We start from the raw sequence: 17,883 nt of genomic DNA on the forward strand, positions 1-17,883 counted from the left end.
TCATCCTAGCAGAGACCACTAGGAGTATGAACTATACTGACTAAAAAGAAAAATCTCATATCTTCCAGGGAAAACTAATTTAATTAATTAAATACCAATAGGGACTGGTTAGGACACAGAGGCATAACATAGCTTGGTTAGCTCCACAGTTTAGGAGATGCAGGCATCTCCCTAACATTTTACTCTAGAGAATCAGCTCCAGAGGCCCATACCCTGGCATCTGTTAGCTCTCACATTAATTCCCTGATATTATACTCCTGCTCACCCACAGTCAATACCGCTTCTTTATATCGCATACATTTTCTTTCTTCTTCACTCATTTAATAGCCATTTCGTAACTCCATCAAGACTCTGGAAATAGTGAGGAGTGGTGGGGACAGGAAGAGATGTTCAGAGTAGTGCTAATTATCTGGAAATGGTATGGATAGGGGAGTGAAAAGGTCACTGTAATCACCAGGACTGCTAGAGAAAGGTGTCAAATGACTTCAGTTAAAAAAAAAAAGGTCTCAATCTTGAGGGTTAGTACTAAGAACAACTATAACAGGTGTGTGAACACTGAATCTTCCCTATAGAGCTGTCCTATGTGGATCTCAGACCTAGCAAAACCTCAAGAACTGTTGGAGATCCTTAATGTTGCTCTTGGTTAGTTGGTTACTTGACACTCTCCTTAAAACCACCTCCATCTTCCAAGGTTCTTCGATTAAAGGCTTATCTCTCCCCCCCTCCCCAGGTCTATAGTACAGGAGATCAAACACAAGAAGTTTTCCAGTTTAACGTTGTCCTGATCAAGTGTCACCAAGGTCAAACAGCTAAACTAGGGATGTTCTAGTGCCTACTCAAAGATGACATTCAAAAAGCTGCTGGCCAACAGCACACATCGTCTGAGGCACCTGATTGTGTTCAAACCAAGGGAGGAGCACTGCCTTCTCACAGAATTATCAGTTAGCAGAGATGGTATTAGATAGGTCCTCTGATCAAGTCCAGTGCGCTACTCTCCAGAAGCAGATGAGTGGCACAGTGGATGAAGTGCTGAACCTGAAGTTAGGAAGACCTGAGTTCAAATCTGATTTTTGACACTTGGGTAAATTTTTTCACTGTTTGCCTCAGTTTCTTCAACTGTAAAATGGGGCTAGTGATAATAGTTCTGCCTTACAGATTATTGTGAAGATAAAACAAGAAATTATTTGTAAAGCCCTAGCTATTCTTAGCAATACAGTGATCTGACACTCCCAAAGAACACATGATGAAAAATAATGTCATCTTCCCAGAGAAATAATTAATGAAGTCTGAATGAAAATCGAAGCATACTGTTTTTCCTTTTATTTTTGTGGGGGGGTGGTGATCTGTATTTTCTATCACAACATGACTATTATAGAATGGAGTTTTACATGATTGAACATATAAAACCTATATCAAATTGCTTACCATCTCAGGGAGGGAGGGATGAGAGGAAGGGAGAGAATTTGGAACTCAAATTTTAAAAAAGAATGTTAAAAAATAGTTTTATGTGTAATTGAGAAAAAATAAAATGTTATTCAAAAATTATGTAAATTATTAGCTTAGTACCTTGAAAATAGTAAGATACTTCCTTACTATGCCACATAGCATTATTTTTTTCCTGTGATTTGCCCCACTCTTATCACCTCAGTGCCTAAAATATAGTAGGCATTAAATTAATGTTAGTTATTATTATAACTGCATCACTAAGAACTGTTGCATTTTTTTGTTATCATAAAGGTCAAAGACGAGTTCTACTCCTTAAAGTGCCAAGAAGAGGTCTTCTCCTATCCTGTGCCAGAAGACACTGAACGGTAAGGTTTCTGGCTTTTCTGAGCCTGCCTAATTTGTGAAGTATCCTCCCCACACTCCAGCAGCTCTGATGATGGTCATGAACATCTCTCTTTGCCCCCTCCCATCCCTCACTATTTCCATTTTATACTGCACCACAATTGATTAATTGGGAATCGCTAGTTTTTATGCTGTATGAATTTGTCACCAACTGGACAGCATGGTTCCAAGGAAAGGTCAGAAGACCTGGATTTCAATGTGACATAGACAATTACTACCTTTGTGATCTTGGTTAAATAACCTTGATGAGTCTCAGGTTCCTCATCTAAAAAATAAGAGTATTAGACTCTTCTTCCAGTTCTAAATCTGTTGTCCTTACATAATCATTTAAGTATTTTCTAAGTGTAAGCCACTATGCTAGGTGCTCTGAGGTAAAATAAGAGTGCCTGCCTTCGAGGAAGAAAAAGATAAGACATATATAGAAATATAATGCAAGTCAAAGTAAAAATTGCTTTAGAGGAGTACAAAGTGCTTTGAGGGGGCTGCTAGATGGCACAGTGGATAAAGCACCAGCCCTGGAGTCAGGAGTACTTAGGTTCAAATCCAGTCTCAGACACTTAATAATTACCTAGCTGTGTGGCCTTTGGCAAGCCACTTAACCCCATTTGCCTTGCAAAAACCTAAAAAAAAAAAAAAAAAGACTTATGAGGTAATAATGGCATCCACATGCAGAGAAAAAACTATGGAGTCTGGATATAAACAAAGTGCTTTGAGATCAGAGAAGGACCATTTCTGGGTGACCTGAATCAGAACAGATTTAAGGAGTGAGAAAACATTTAATGGAGGGTCAGTAATCTTGATTTAGGCATCATATGAGCTAGGTACTTCACAAGCATAGAATTCAATTTTATACTTCCACTGTGGATTTGGCAGAGCAGCCCAAGACAAATGACATAAGAGTCAAGAACATTTAGTTATGTTGAATTGATTAAAGTTGTGCTAAGCTGTCTAACCAGAGACTTGCCCTGGTTAAAGTGCCAAAGAGAGAAGAAAGGTCTATTGCCTGGGCAGGAGAAGGCAATTAAGTACGAGCACTGGGACTCACTCAAAATACTAGATCTAGGGGCAGCTAGGTGGTGCAATGGCTAGAGCACTGGCCCTGAAGTCAGGAGGACTTGAGTTCAAAATACCAGATCTGGAAGAGACTTTAGAACCAAGAATAGCAGAACTGATATTAATTATAATCCAAAATGTTAGAACTAGATGACATCATTGAAAACATTTTGTCCGACAGCTCCCCCTCAATTTATAAATGAGAGAACACTGAGACTTAAGAGAGGTCAAGTCAGGCAGCTAGGTGGCATAATGGATAGAGCACCGGTCCTGGAGTGAAGAGGACTGAGTTCAAATCCGACCCAGATACTAAATAATTGCCTAGCTGTGTGACCTTGGACAAGTCACTTCACACCCACTGCCTTAAATTAAAAAAAAAAATTTTAAAGAGAGGTCAAGTCATTTGCTCAGCTGATAAGTGGCAGAGCCAGGATCCAAATTCAGATCTTTTGACTCCTGGCCTAGTACATTTTCTACTGTACTCTTCTTGGGCATTAGAGAAATAAGAATTTGGAAGCAGAAAAGGAGATGGAAGTGAGTGATTACCTTAGCAGAAGTGACAGGAATATGTGGGATAAGAAAAGAGGAGATATAAGTGAGATTGAATGCCTTTCTATAAAACAGTTAAGGTTTACAGAGCATTTTCTTCATTTCCATAGCTGAGTGCTAAAAGTATTATTATTCTCAGTTTAGAGTAAGTAAGGTTAAGGTTTCTTCTCAAAAGAATGTAAATGAGATGGCAAAAAGCACAGAAAGGTAAAGAGTAAGGGCACCACAGACAATTTAGCTGAGGGGACTGTAAAGGATTTTAGACTTGTCTCCTTTCTTCCTCATTTGTGAGAGGAAGAATCTGAGAATCAGGCAAAAGACTTGATGAAGGTCTCCCAGTTAAGTAAATAGCAAACTCAGGATAAAAACTCAGGTCAGTTGATTCTTGAATTTAGTCCTCTCTCCTCAATTTTACAGTCATCAATTTAAGCTGGAGATGTCCATGAAAACTTCATGGAGGGGACCTTGAAGATAAGTAGGTACCCACCTTCCAGGAGTTTCTAATGTAAAAGAAAAGATGGGTATACCAAAAAATAAACTGCAGATGAGAATGCAAGCCCTCAAGCTTAGAACAGGATGCTATGGGATTAAATGAAAGGACCCCAACAAGGAAGAATTTACACAGGAGGTGATATCTGTGCTATCTTCAAGGATGGGTATAATCCTTGGGCAGTGAGGGTGACTGAAAGGTTGGACACTGAGGAGTATCTTCAGTGATGTCAAATTCAGATAGAAATGGGAATCATTAAATCATAACAGGGATACCTGCTTTTTGACTTAGAAAACCACATGCTAGGGGGCAGCTAGGTGACGCAGTGGATAGAGCACTGGACCTGGAGTCAGGAGGACCTGAGTTCAAATTCAGCTTCAGACAATAATTACCTAGTTGTGTGACCTTGGGCAAGTCACTTAACCCTATTGCCTTACCAAAAAAAAAAGAATACTATATGCTAACCACATTATATTTTTATTTAGTTAAATTTTTCTCAAATACATTTTAATCTAGTTCAGGCAACTGTAGGGGACGGGCAATACTCACAAGTGTTTCAAGACCACATGGGCTATATAATTGACACTTCTGATGTAGGTTACCCATACAAGAGAAGCAAGATATTTGGGGGCCAAATTGTACAAATGGAAGCCAGGAAATTTTATTCAGGAAGTACTGGGGGAGGTATTAAGGGTCCTTTGGTCTGGAAGGGTGGGACAGGAGAAAAGAAAAGTTGGTAACAGAAAAAGAAATATACCTGTATTGAACTCAGGGTACCCTTTTCTGACTCTTCCCATCCCCACCAATCCCCATTAGAATTCCAAATTTATTAAAAAAAAATGCCTTTCTATAGAACAGTTAAGGTTTACAGAGCATTTTCTTCATTTCCATAGCTGAGTGCTAAAAGTATTATTATTCTCAGTTTAGAGTAAGTAAACAGACATCTCAAGTTAAATGAGTCAATCTCAGAAACACAGAATGGACAAAAGTTAGGAGCAAACCTAATTCTGAATCTCAAGTCTTGAAGTGTTTTCTGCTGCACCAAGATGTGTTCTCTACTGCACAAGATTTTCCTCTCTTGGATGTCTCTTGAGTCCTGAAATTATGTACTATGCTGGGAGTGAAGTTCCCTATACACAGACCCTCCTCCCCACTCCTCCAGCAACACAGTTTACAAAAGCCTGTTATTATCCCCCATCCACATCCTCCAGCCCCATAATTAGACGCTTAGACTGATGATTAGTGGCATTGTCCTCTGGATGGGTTTAATCACTCTTTTCTCCTACAGTGGCAATTTTGTTCCAATTAATTATTTCAGTCCGAACAGCAATAGCTAGTTGTGTTTAGAGAGGAATTAGAAAGGGTCGGGTTAGCTAATGAAGACAGAGCTCAGTGGAAATGGGCTGTCCTTAGACAAAGCTAAAGGAGATTGCCCATGGCCACCCCTCATGCACACACCTTCCTCCCTCCTGGGTAGTACACACAAGGAATCCTTTTTACCTGCTGAGACCAACAAGGACAAATTTAAGCCTTAAAACTTGGCCTAAAAAGGAAAAAAGTCAGGATTCTTCTTCAGTCGGCCTGTGTTAGGTCAGGGTAGATATGACAGTGAGTAGTAGTATAGTGAGGTTAATAAATACAGGAGTAGATTTAGTGTCAGGGTCAATGAAAAGGGAAGACTAGTTTAGTTTTCAGAATCTGTCGACACAGTGGGCCAGGGGTATTGATTCCTAAATATTGGTCATAGATTGCAGCTGTGATAGAGGACATCGAGTGCTTCCAAACAAAACACTAATCAGAATCTTGCCTGGGCAGTGGAATGAAAGAAAAAAAAATGAGAAAGAGAGTAAGAGAAAGAGTGAGATAGATTGAAAACCAGAGGACCCTAGATTTAGAGATGTAAGAGACCTTTTCCAAGCCTATTCATATTAGTGATAAAGATACTGAGTCCCAGGGAAGCTAAGTGCCTCAAAGATGAATTAAGGATAAAGTAGAAGTGAGATTGAATGCTTTAGATATGAGCTAAGAGCAGAAATGGGGGGGTATGGGTCAGAGGGGGAGAAGATTAAAGAAAAGAAAAAGGAAAGGGAAGAAAGGAAAGGATCATAGCATCATAGAACTAAAACAAGAAAAGACCTCAGAGGTCATTTAGTATACCACCCCCCCCCTTTTTTTTATATAAATAAAGGAGGTCCAGTTAGATTAAATGGACTTGCCCAGAGTCATAAAGATAACAGGAATCAGGGTGAATTAAAGATAGGATAAGGAAGGGAAGGAAAGAAGAAGTAGGAAAGAGTACAAACTAGACAGAGAGACCAGATGAAGAGATTAGAGCTTGAGGAAAAAGACTTTGAAGGGGTTGAATTAGAATGAGGTGTAGGGAAGGGAGGGAAGGAAGGAAGGAAAAAGTGAGAAGAAATGTAGTGAGGAGAGAGTAAAGGAAGAGAATGTAAAGGAAGTGGAGTAAGATGAGGGGCAGGAGGGAGAAATGGCATGAGGCAGACATTGGAAAAATCAAATAAGAGGAAATGGGGGGGCAAGTGAGAATAGTTGAGGCAAAAGGGTAAAGTGGGAATCAGGCAACTGAAGATAGCAAGTAAAGAGAGGATCAGAGTTTTGAGATGTCTAGGATTGGTTTTTTTTTTTCCCCAAAGACTCAGACGTAGAACAGAATTCAGAAACCATATGGTCTAATTTATAGTGGCATAAGAATCCCCTTGTATAACATGCCCAACTAAAAACCATTTGGCTTTTCCTTGATAATTTCTTATGAAGGGGAAGCCATTGATGATGATGATGATGATGATGATGATGATGACAATAATAATAGCTAGCAAATATACAGAGCTTTATAGTTTGCAAAATGCTTTACATTTATTTATTTCATTTGATTCCCCACAATAACACCAGAAGGGAGGCACTATTATTATCACCACTATTTTAGAGATGAGGAAACTGAAACTGAGGTTAAGTGACTTGCCTAGGGTCACACTACTAGTAAGTGTCTGAGACCTGAATTGAACTCAGGTCTTGCTGACTCTCAATTCAAGAACTCTGTATATAATACAACCTAGCTATCTACACTGTCATTTCTCTGAATTCTGAAAAATCTGTCCATTTCCTCCACAATCTCTCCAAGGTCACTGACAGTAGTGCAGCAATCATACTGACCAGTTCCTTCTAGGTGTAATTAATCTGAGCCTGATGACTTGAACTCTATAAGAAAGAAGGAGATGCTCTCTTACTATCACTCTACTTATCTTGACTATTTGCTTCCTGTTTACATTTTGTCCTTTACAATCCAAAGATTGATCTCTCCTATCAACAAAGCAGAAACTAAATGGGAAACGAGCAACTCTGCTTTCTCTATTGTCTATTACCAGTATCCCATCTACCCTGAGCAGAAGTCATATCCCTTTTCTGAGCCTTTTTCTCCCAATGTCACTAAATGAAACCAAACCCCATTCTCTTCTCCTTAGCTTTCTTTACCACTACAGCATGTCCTGAACTTTAATTCTCCTGACATTCTTTCATCTCCATGTCTTTTTTTTGGCAAGGCAATGGGGTTAAGTGACTTGCCCAAGGTCACACAGCTAGCTAATCATTATGTTTCTGAGATCAGATTTGAATTCAAGTCCTCCTGATTCCAGGGCCAGTGCTCTATTCACTGCATCACCTAGCTGTCCCCATCTCCATGTCTTTTTAAACCTAAATTGGTTGATATGTATATCAACCTAAGTCTCTTAAATAACTTCCCTTTTCCCTACTCAGATTTTTTTTTGTCTTGATATCTTCCAGATTTCATTTTTAAGGGTCCCTCCTGGAGAACTTCACTAACCAAACAACAACTATGTTCTTGTTATGTATATGGCACTATCCTAGGTGGTTAGAATATAAAGACATGCCTTCATGGAGATTAACTGAAGAATTTTAATCCATGGGCTCTTTCTCCTTTCTCTGTATGTTTTGAAATCTGCTCCCCCAAAATATAAGGTGTACACCAAACTCTTCCTGACTTTTCTAGTCTTCTCTAACATAATTTCTAAAATGGAGTAGTCCCTTTCCTTTTTCCAAGATTGCCACCATTTCTGCAGTGTTTTACACATAAATGCTTGCTTATATTAAATCATGTTTCCTTGCCAAATTTTGGGTTGTTCTCCAAATCCTTAACCTGTTTTTTTTGTCCAAGTAGTCTTAGGTATAGTTTAATAATAATATTGTTTCTATTGCTTTTCCATTGATCTTTGTCAATATATTCTTCATTTTGCCCTGCCCACCACCCATTTCTTGGACTTCCTCACATTACTATATCATCTTTTAAAAAAAATTTATTTTCAATTACATGCAGATAATTTTCAATATTTGTTCTCTTGCAAGCTTTTGAGTTCACATTTTTCTACTGCCCTCCCTTTCTTCCCATTCCCATGGCAGTAAACAGTCTGAATAAGGTTGTATGTGTATATGTACTTGAACAATAGGTTAAGAATGTACATGTTTAACATATTTCCATATTGGTTATGTTGTGAATGAGGAATTAGAATTAAGGGAGGGAAAAATCCATGAGAAAGGGAAAAAAACATAAAAGTTTTAAAAGATGAACATACTATACTTTGCTTTGCATTCAAAATCCATAGGTTTTTTTTTTCCCTCTGAATGTGAATGGCATTTTCCATAACAGATTTCTCAGGATTGTTCTTGATCAGTGAACTGATAAGAGCATCCATCATAATTATCATATCTTACCACAATGTTGCTGTTAATGTGTACAATGTTTTCTTGGTTCTGCTCACTTCACTCAGCATCAGTTCATGCAAGTCTTTTAAGGCTTTTTTAAAGTCTGGCTATTCATATTTTAGAGAACAATAGTACTTCATAACATTCATATACATATACAGTCATTTGAAAGGTATCCCCTCAATTTATAGTTCTTTGTCACTTCAGAAAGAGCTGCTCTAAATATTATTGTACATGTGGGTCTTTTCCCCCCTTTTTTACAATCTCTTTGGTATATAAATCTAGTAATGGTATTGCTGGCTCAAAGAGTTTGTGTTTTTTGCCCTTTGAGTGTAGTTCTAAATTGCTCTCCAGAATGGTTGGATTAATTCACAACTCCACAAACAATACATTAGTGTCCCATTTTTACCATCTTCTCCAACATTGATCATTTTCATTTTTTATCATTTTAGCCAATCTGATAAGTGTGAGTACCTCCAGCATATCATCTTTTTTTTTTTTTTTTGCAAAGCAATGGGGTTAAATGGCTTGTCCAAGGTCACACAGCTAGGTAATTATTAAGTGTCTGAGGTCACATTTGAACTCAGGTACTCCTGACTCCAGGGCTGGTGCTCTATCCACTGCAACACCTAGCTATCCACAGCATATCATCATAATAAGCAAAACTACTCTTCTCCTTCTTTACCTCTCCTATTCCATTTTTTAAAAAAATTGATGGTTTTTGTTTTTATATCTCATTCATTTTAATTTTATTTTTGATTAATAAACATTCAGTTTCTCTCTTCCACACTCCACAATTTAAAAGAAAAAAGAAATTAAAAATTGTAATAAGTATGCAACCCTAAGTAAACCACATCACTACAATGTCTATGTGCAAAATTATGTCTTATTCTAAATATTGAGTCCATCTCCTCTATGTCAGGAAGTGAACAGCATAGTCATTATGAGAGTTTTGGAATCATAGATACTCATTGCATTGATTAGTATTCTTAAATCTTTCAAAGGTATTGCTCTTTAGAATGTTGTCATTGTTGTTGAAATTGTCCTCTGGGTTCTATTTACTATATCTATTCTTAGATCTTCCCAAATTTCTCTGAGCCTATTTCTTTCATCACATTAATCTCCATGGATAGCCTTCTCTTCCCTATGCAGTGATAAGTTGTCCCTTAACAAAGATTGAAAACATAGATTGTTAAAAAGATTGAAAAGAAAGAAAAAAAGAACAGTTTGAAAAAATCAAACAATACACTCAAATGAACCTCAAATTAACAATATAGCAATTAAAGGTGGAAGAGATCTTGGAGACAACCTTGTCCAAATCCCCCATTTTATGGAAAAGAAAATGGATTCGGCATTTTAGTTTCAGAGGACGATTGAGAGTCAGGAATCCTGGTCCCTAGTTCAGCAATATATATAGGCCTTTGAAATCTGACCTCCCTTGAGGTCACAGAAGCACTGATTCTTGTAGAGTATGGGTTCCTGGTTTCATGACTCAAGAAAAGCAGTTAAGAAGAGAAAGAGACCCCTACCCTACCCCAGGCCTTCTAGTTTCAAACTGTTCCCAAGTTCAACCCTTAAGCAATGATTTCTCCTCTAAGAAAAAGGTTTGAAAGGCTTAAGAGGATAAAACTGCTTCAGCAGTCCCTTGATTTTCCTCTTGATTTTTCTTAAGTGATCCACCCCATACATATAAGACTCCTCTCTCCGGGGAAGATTGCTGAGATACAACTACAGCCAATGTACCATAAGCTTGGGAAAGCATTTATACCTCCTGGGATAATCAGCCCTGATCCTATAAAAGCTCAATATCCATGAATGAACAAATGAATATTTAATAAGTATTTAGTATATGACAAGCCCTGTGCTAAACACTGGGAATATAAATACAAGCAAAGAAGAGAGCCCTGTCCTCAATAAGCTTATATTCTTTTTGGGGGGAGGAGGAGGTGTTGCAAGGCAATGGGGTTAAGTGACTTGCCCAAGGTCATATAGTTAGGCAATTATTAAGTGTCTGAGGCTGGATTTGAACTCAGGTCCTCCTGACACCAGGGCTGGTGCTCTATCCTCTGTGCCACCTAGCTGCCCCCAGTTCTGTCTATTTTTAAGGATTGAGGTCTTATCAGAGACATTTGCTGTAAAAACTTATTTCCCAGTTTTCATCTTTCCTTCTAGTCACATTGGTTTTGTGTAAAAGCTTTTTAATTTAATATAATCAAAATTGTCTTTTTTACTCTCTGTCTCTTATTTGGTCATGAATTCTTCCCTTCTCCATAGATCTGACAGGTAGATTATTCTTTCCTCTTCTAATTTGTTTATGGTATCACCCTTTATGTCTAAATCACATCTGTATTTTGACCTTATCTTGACATATGGTGTGAATTGGTTAGCTATACCTAGTTTGTGTCCCCATTGTTTTCCAGTTTTCCCAGCAATTTTTGTCCAACAGTGAATTCTTATGCCAAAAATTGGTATCTTTGAGTTTACCAAACACTCTGTTACTATGGTCATTTACTAATGTATCTTGTGTACCTTAATCTATTCACTGATCCACCACTCAATTTCTTACCCAGTACCAGATAGTTTTGATGATTACTGCATTATAATGCAGTTTGAGATCTGATATTGCTAGACTTTCTTCCTTTGTAATTTTTTTCACTAATTCCCTTGGTATTCTTGACCTTTTGTTCCTCCAAGTGAATTTTGTTTTTTAAAATAAATTTTTTGGTAGTTTGATTGGTATGGCACTGAATAATTAAATTAACTTAGGTAGAGCCATCATTTTTATTATATTGGCTCAGGCTTCCCATGAGCAACTGATAGTTTTCCAGTTGTTTAGATCTGCCTTTTATTTGTGTGAAAAATGTTTTATAATTGTGTTCATCTAATTCCTGGATTTGTCTTGGCAGGCAAATACCCAAGTATTTAATATTGTTTACTGTTATTTTAAATGAAATTTCTCTATCTCTTATTGCTGGGCTCTGTTAGTTATATAAAGAAATGCTGATGATTTATGTGGCTTTAACTTATATCCTGCAACTTTGCTAAAGTTCTTAATTATTTTGAATAGTTTTTTAGTTGATTCTCTAGTTCCCTAAGTATATCATCATGTCAAGTGTGATAGTTTTGTTTCCTTATTGCCTAATTCCTTCAATTTCATTTTCTTCTTATTGCTACAGCTAATATTTCTAATATTATATTAAATAATATTTCTAATATATTGAATAATAATTGAATTGATAATGGACATCATTGCTTCACCTCTGATCTTATTGGAAAGGCTTCCAGCTTATTCCCATTACAGATAACTCTTGCTGATGGTTTTAAAAGCATTTTTTTAGGTTTTTGCAAGGCAATGGGGTTAAGTGGCTTACCCAAGGCCACACAGCTAGGTAATTATTAAGTATCTGAGGTCGAATTTGAACTCAGGTACTCCTGACTCCAGGGCTGGTGCTCTATCCACTGTGCCACCTAGCCATCCCTGCTGATGGTTTTAGATAGATACTACTTATCATTTTGAGGAATGGATCCTTTATTCCTATGTTCTCTAGTGTTTTTAATAAGAATGGGTGCTATATTATGTCAAAAACTTTTTTAGCCTCTGTTGAGAAAATCATATGATTTCTGTTGATTTTATTATTGTGGTCAGTTATATTGACAGTTTTCCTAATATCAAAGCAACCCTGCATCCCTGGTATAAATTCCACCTGGTCATAATTTATATACTTTGTGATATATTGCTCTAATCATCTTGCTAGGATTTTGTTCAAAATTTCTGCACCAATATTCATTAAAGAAATTAGTTCATAATTTTCTTTCTCTGCTTTAGCCCTTTCTGGTTTAGGTATCAGCATTATAGTTGTATCATATAAGTTTGGTATGACTCCTTCTTAGCCTGTTTTTCCAAACTGAACAAGTCATTAATGAACTCCCTAAGAAAAAATACTGAAGATCAGTTGGGATCACAATTGAATTCTGTGAAATATTCAAAGAACAATTAATTCCAATACTATATAAATTATTTGGAAAAATAAATTGAGTGAGTCCTACTAAACTAATGAATATTGTTTCTGATTCTTGATTATCACCAAAAAATGATGCTATACATATTTTGGGACAAATAAGGACTTTTTTTCCTTATTGGTGGTTTCCTTAGAATATAAGCCCAATAATTACTTAGCTGTGTATCCATGGGCAAGTCACTTAACCCATTGCCTTGCAAAAACAAAAAAAAAAAAAAAAAAAGAATACATTTCCTACCTATAGCTGTGAGAGCTTTATATAATGTTTCTCTTCTAATTTTTTATTCTGCAATCTTTAACATTAAGGTTGTATATTCATTTAGTATGTATTATGAAGTATGTTATAAAGTACTGCTCTAAGCAATACTGCCAGTTTCCCAGTAGTTTTGATCATATAGGAAGTTCTTAGATAATTTGTATTTTTGTCTTTATCAAACACAAGGCTACTGAGTTCTATTCATTCTGAATTTGCCTTATTTAGTACGTTCCATTGACCTTAATCTCTCTAGTCTTTAATCAATACCAGATGATTTTGGCCACTGCTTTATAATATAGTCTGAGGTCTAAAAGTGCTATTCTCCCTTTGTCCTTATATTTTTTCTTTATATTTTACTAAAATTTCATTTTGCCAAATGAATTATGTTATGTTTTCATCAAGTTCCATAAAGTATCCCCTTAGTAATATGATTGGTAAAACACCAAAAGTGGAGCTTATATTCTAATAGGGGGCAAGAGTAAAAAGAGAGGGGGTACTAATAAAAAAAAAAAAAGTATCATGGTTGGTCTAGCACCAATTCACCAGGTAGAGCTTATTGTCTCAAAATAGGACTAGTATCCTCCAAGCATTAGAAGGAAACCAAGGAGGAAGACATAGTATAAACAGGATAGCTTGGAAGTAGCTAAAAAGTAGCAGAAAATAACTCCAAAGTGCCCCCCCCCTAATTTCTTAGGCATCACCACACTTTAACCCAGTTTTCCTCCTTCCCAGGCCAACCCCAAGAAAGAATGAGAAGCCAGAAAATCTTTTTAAAGGAAAGGTAAAGGTCCTTAGGACAAAGTAAGTGGAGTGGTCTCCAGGAAAGCTTGACCTTTAACCATCTTTCCTCTACTAAAAGGGCCCTTCTTTCCCTAAGTCAAGTTTATTTATCATGTTGGTTTTCATGGAAACAGCATCATTTGCTCCCATGGCAGCAGTAAGACAACAAGCACCTGAAAAGCCATCAATGTCAACTCTAAGAGGAACCAGTTGGTTGGGCTGGAACTATAATTTAATCCATGCAGTTATGGTCTCTGCTTTCCCTTCATTCTCCATGAGAAATCCCAAAGACAGCCAGCTGATCTGCTCCCCAAGAAGTCCCTGATTCTAACCCCCCACTTCTCAATCCTAGCTCTTCTAGTCACATTAAACTTTACTTTCCAACTTTCCTCCTTAGAAGGATAATATTTGTCTCTAGGCTTTTAAGTTTCCCATCTTCGGGCAAATTTCCCAAGACTTAGGCAAATCTTCATGCTGGGACAAAGTCCAGATCTCCCCACCCTACTTAATTCTGGATATTGGAAGGCAGATTTCTCCACCCACTCTCTTCCTTTTTAAAGCTCTCTAGATTATGATTTGCATGGTTCAAGGCAAATTCATTCTTGCCAGAATTTCAAAACATATGCTGAAATACCATCTTCTCAATCAGCAAGAATTTATTTGGCCTACTATGTGCTGAAGACAGTAATAGGTCCTGGGAAATATATGCAAAGGTGATTGTCCCAAGAACACATTGGGAAAGAAACCATTGAATAGGGGTTGAGTGAGGTAAGGAGAAAGGACATGGTGTGTGTGGGCGGGGGGGATGCTAAAATGAGAGAAGACATAGTGAGGTTAGGAGAAGAAAGGAGGAGAGAAGAAAAGAGATGAGAGTCAAATTAGGCAGAAAAAGGGCAGGGTGAATAGGATCTGGTAAAGAGGGGAAGGGAAGAGAGGAAGGAGGAGTAAGAGAAAAAGTGTGAAAAAGGAATGAGATCAAGATTGGGAAAGGAAAAGTGATGATGATAAGGGAGGAAAGTAGAGTCAAATGCTCCACCTAAAAGCTCGAAGCTGGGAGCTAGGACATCAGTCAGTTTTAAGACACAGTTGAGACGTCAGATGCCTCATCAGGGGCTGTATCTCTTTGACATAAGGCTGCCTCACCTAGTTCATCATATCAAATAACTCTTGATACCTACCAATAGTGATCAGTGCCCCAGGCTTTAGTTTCCCAACAGTATTTCTGATTTTCCTCATTCTGTAGTTTTTGTTTAGAAGAGGGAGAGAGTGGACAAGGTAAAAAGTAGTGGCCATGCAATGTTCATAGAGATTGGCAGTAGCTATTCCTTATGTTTCTCTCCTTATCTTTGGCATTTGCCAGTGAAGACAGTGTTGCATCTGTTCCCTAAAGGAGAGCAGAAGCTATCTGTGCTTGGGTCTTGCATTCTTAAGTTTGGTTGCATAAATTAAATTTAATTAACTGAAGCTGATAGAATCGTAGCGATCCTGGATAGTAACAGAATTCTTTTAGTTCTCTCAGACCAGGGATGTGAAGGGAGAACAAGGGAGTATAGTTGAATGGAAGTTTAGTGGAGGAAGAAAATGTTGTCAGAGTATTCTACAGACCACCTCAATGGAAAGAGGAAATATAATAAGAAAAAAAAAGAAAGAGGAAATAGATGAAAAGTTTGGGAAACATCACAATCCTGTAACAACATAATTATATACTTGTGATGAGGAACTTTAGTTAGCCAGACATTTTCTGGAACCAATTTTCTGCCAAAAGAAGAATAACAAATAACTTCTTGACATATCTTAATGAAAATTCCAGTTTTCTAGAGAACTTATATCATGAATATTCTTGGGGGAGGAACTTGTTGCTGTGCAAATGATGAGAATCCTAAGGGAAAATGACCATTCCTAGAGTTTGTGATTAAAAAAAAGAAAACAGAGCCAAGCAGCTAGACATGCATCTTAGATTCTAAAGATTTTTAGGGGTTCACAAAAAGAGTAAATAGGAACCTATGGATTAAAATTCTACATGAGATATTTACTGGAAAGAAAGTATCAAGCATGAAAATCTCAAGACACAAAACACTTCTAATGAGGAAAAAAATGGGCACTGTCTGAAGAAACAAATGTGAATATGCAAAGAACTTACCAACCAACATAGACTTTAAAAAATACATACTGAAGATGGAAACAAGGGTAGCTCAGAGGATTAATACAAAAAACATAGCATAGTTCTATATAAATAATCTTAGGAATACCAAAGCTCAGAATTATTTCAGGTTCGTGAGAAAAGCTGAGAACAATCAAAATTGAATTTTTAACTCTACTGAGTGAAAAAGAAGGCTCCAAAGAGGGCAAGGATGACTGACTGCTTAGAGAGGACTAGACAATAATAACTGCCACTGGAGAATGCAGATCTTCTTAATTTTTGTTTTGCTTACATATTCTCTAGCAAGGACAATGACCTTTGGATTAGAAAGCACAGAGTAAAATTTGCTAACAGGAAATAGATAAAGAAGGAGATAGTAAAAGAGCATTCAGCATGCTAGATAAATTTTAAGTCCCAAATGAACTATATCCAGGGTTGTGCTAGAGCACACTCATACCACCTTGAAAGAAAAGATTATTAAATTTTCATGATGAGCATTTACTACTCAAAAATTATCAACTATTACAAATTTGATTGATTTAAACAAAAGGTTTGATTTACTGTTTTGTTAGTTTCTAGACTTAGAGTGATAGAGAAAATATTGATAATGCAGATTAAACTTAAAAATGTATCAAAGAGTTGGGTGTTTGGGTTTTTTTTTTAATAGCTGGTTGTTAAATATCTACCAGCGTGTGCCTGACTATAACTTTAAGTACTGGAAGAACTAACAGATATAATTGCCGTGCCATTGTTGGCAATATCTAAAAGTCTGTACAGAGAAGGGGAGATGGGCAAATGTTCGGTTTTTCAAAAAAGGGAAGATTGTAGAACCTTCAAACCATAAGTCAATGAGAATCATTTTTGATTCCTGGCAAAATTCTAGAATGTTTTATTAAAGAAATGGTTAGTAAGAAACAGTAATCACAAAATCTCTGAGTTGGAAGGGACCCCAGATACTATTTTATTTCCACTTAACTATACCTGAGTAATAAATCCCTTTCCTATATACCCAAGAAGTATTCATCCTAAAACATGAGGGATAGAAACTGGTAGATGAGAATAATGTTATAGGTATATAGTTTTCAGCAAATATCTCATAATATTCTTATAGGATAAATGAGGAGATATGGGTTACAATTAGAAGGACTTAAGAAAATATCTAATCCAACCCTTTCATTTTGCAGATGAGGAAACTGATGTCTAGAGAAGAAAAATTATTTTGACCTAGATTATCTTCACTATTCAAAGGAAAAATCCAAAAGAAAACTAAATATACATGAAATCCAACTTCCCTTTGTGTTTATATTGACTGATGTTACTCAAATCATTCAAGTTAAGGGTATATGATTATACTGAAAATATTGCACAATTTGTTACACTTGAAGCACTGAAAACATTGGCAATCATCATAAAAAGTCAATATGACTTTCAACAAGGATAATAGGACATGCTAAACTAACCTTATTTCTGTTTTTTAATAGAACACTAAATTAGTACACCTGGAAAATGTTTTAGTCATAGGTTACCCATATTTCATAAGATGTGTTTAACAAAATAACTCATATGGTTCTTATGGAAAAGGTGGAGACATGTGGGCTATAACTGGTATTATTAAATGGAGTCCAAACTGGTTGGATAGCCAGTGGCTGTAATCATTCAATATCAACTTCCAAGGAAGATTCCACTGGAGTGCCTCAGGAATCTGCCTTTGGTCCCAAGCAATTTAACATTTTTTATCAATGAGTTGGAAAAAAGGCATGAATGAAATGCTTTTCAAATTTGCAGGGGAGGCAAAGCTATAAGGAATAGCAAAGATAATGGACAACAGAGTCAGAATCTAAAAAGGTCTTAAGTTTAAACCTTGGGGTTAAGTCTAATGAGATTAAATTTCATAAATGTAAAGTATTACTTTTAAAATCCAAAAATTAATTTTACCACTATAACACAGGAATAATAGAGGACAGTAATAGCTCAGCTCATCTGAAAAAGATCTGAGAATTTTAGAGTTTTAGTG

The 17,883-nt window shown here is 36.7% G+C and overlaps 1 protein-coding gene across 3 annotated transcripts in view; it reads left to right on the forward strand.

Moving 5' to 3' along the window:
- TNRC6A (trinucleotide repeat containing adaptor 6A) overlaps positions 1-17,883 on the forward strand; it is a 280,434-nt gene that overhangs the window by 29,375 nt on the left and 233,176 nt on the right. For all 3 annotated transcript variants that reach the window (XM_074196817.1, XM_074196818.1, XM_074196834.1), the window contains exon 2: positions 1,738-1,811. The gene's annotated coding sequence lies outside the window, so the exon portion shown is untranslated. The remainder of the gene's footprint in view (positions 1-1,737; positions 1,812-17,883) is intronic.

The sequence above is a fragment of the Macrotis lagotis genome, chromosome 8, assembly GCF_037893015.1.
Source record: "Macrotis lagotis isolate mMagLag1 chromosome 8, bilby.v1.9.chrom.fasta, whole genome shotgun sequence".
Taxonomy (NCBI): domain Eukaryota; kingdom Metazoa; phylum Chordata; class Mammalia; order Peramelemorphia; family Peramelidae; genus Macrotis; species Macrotis lagotis.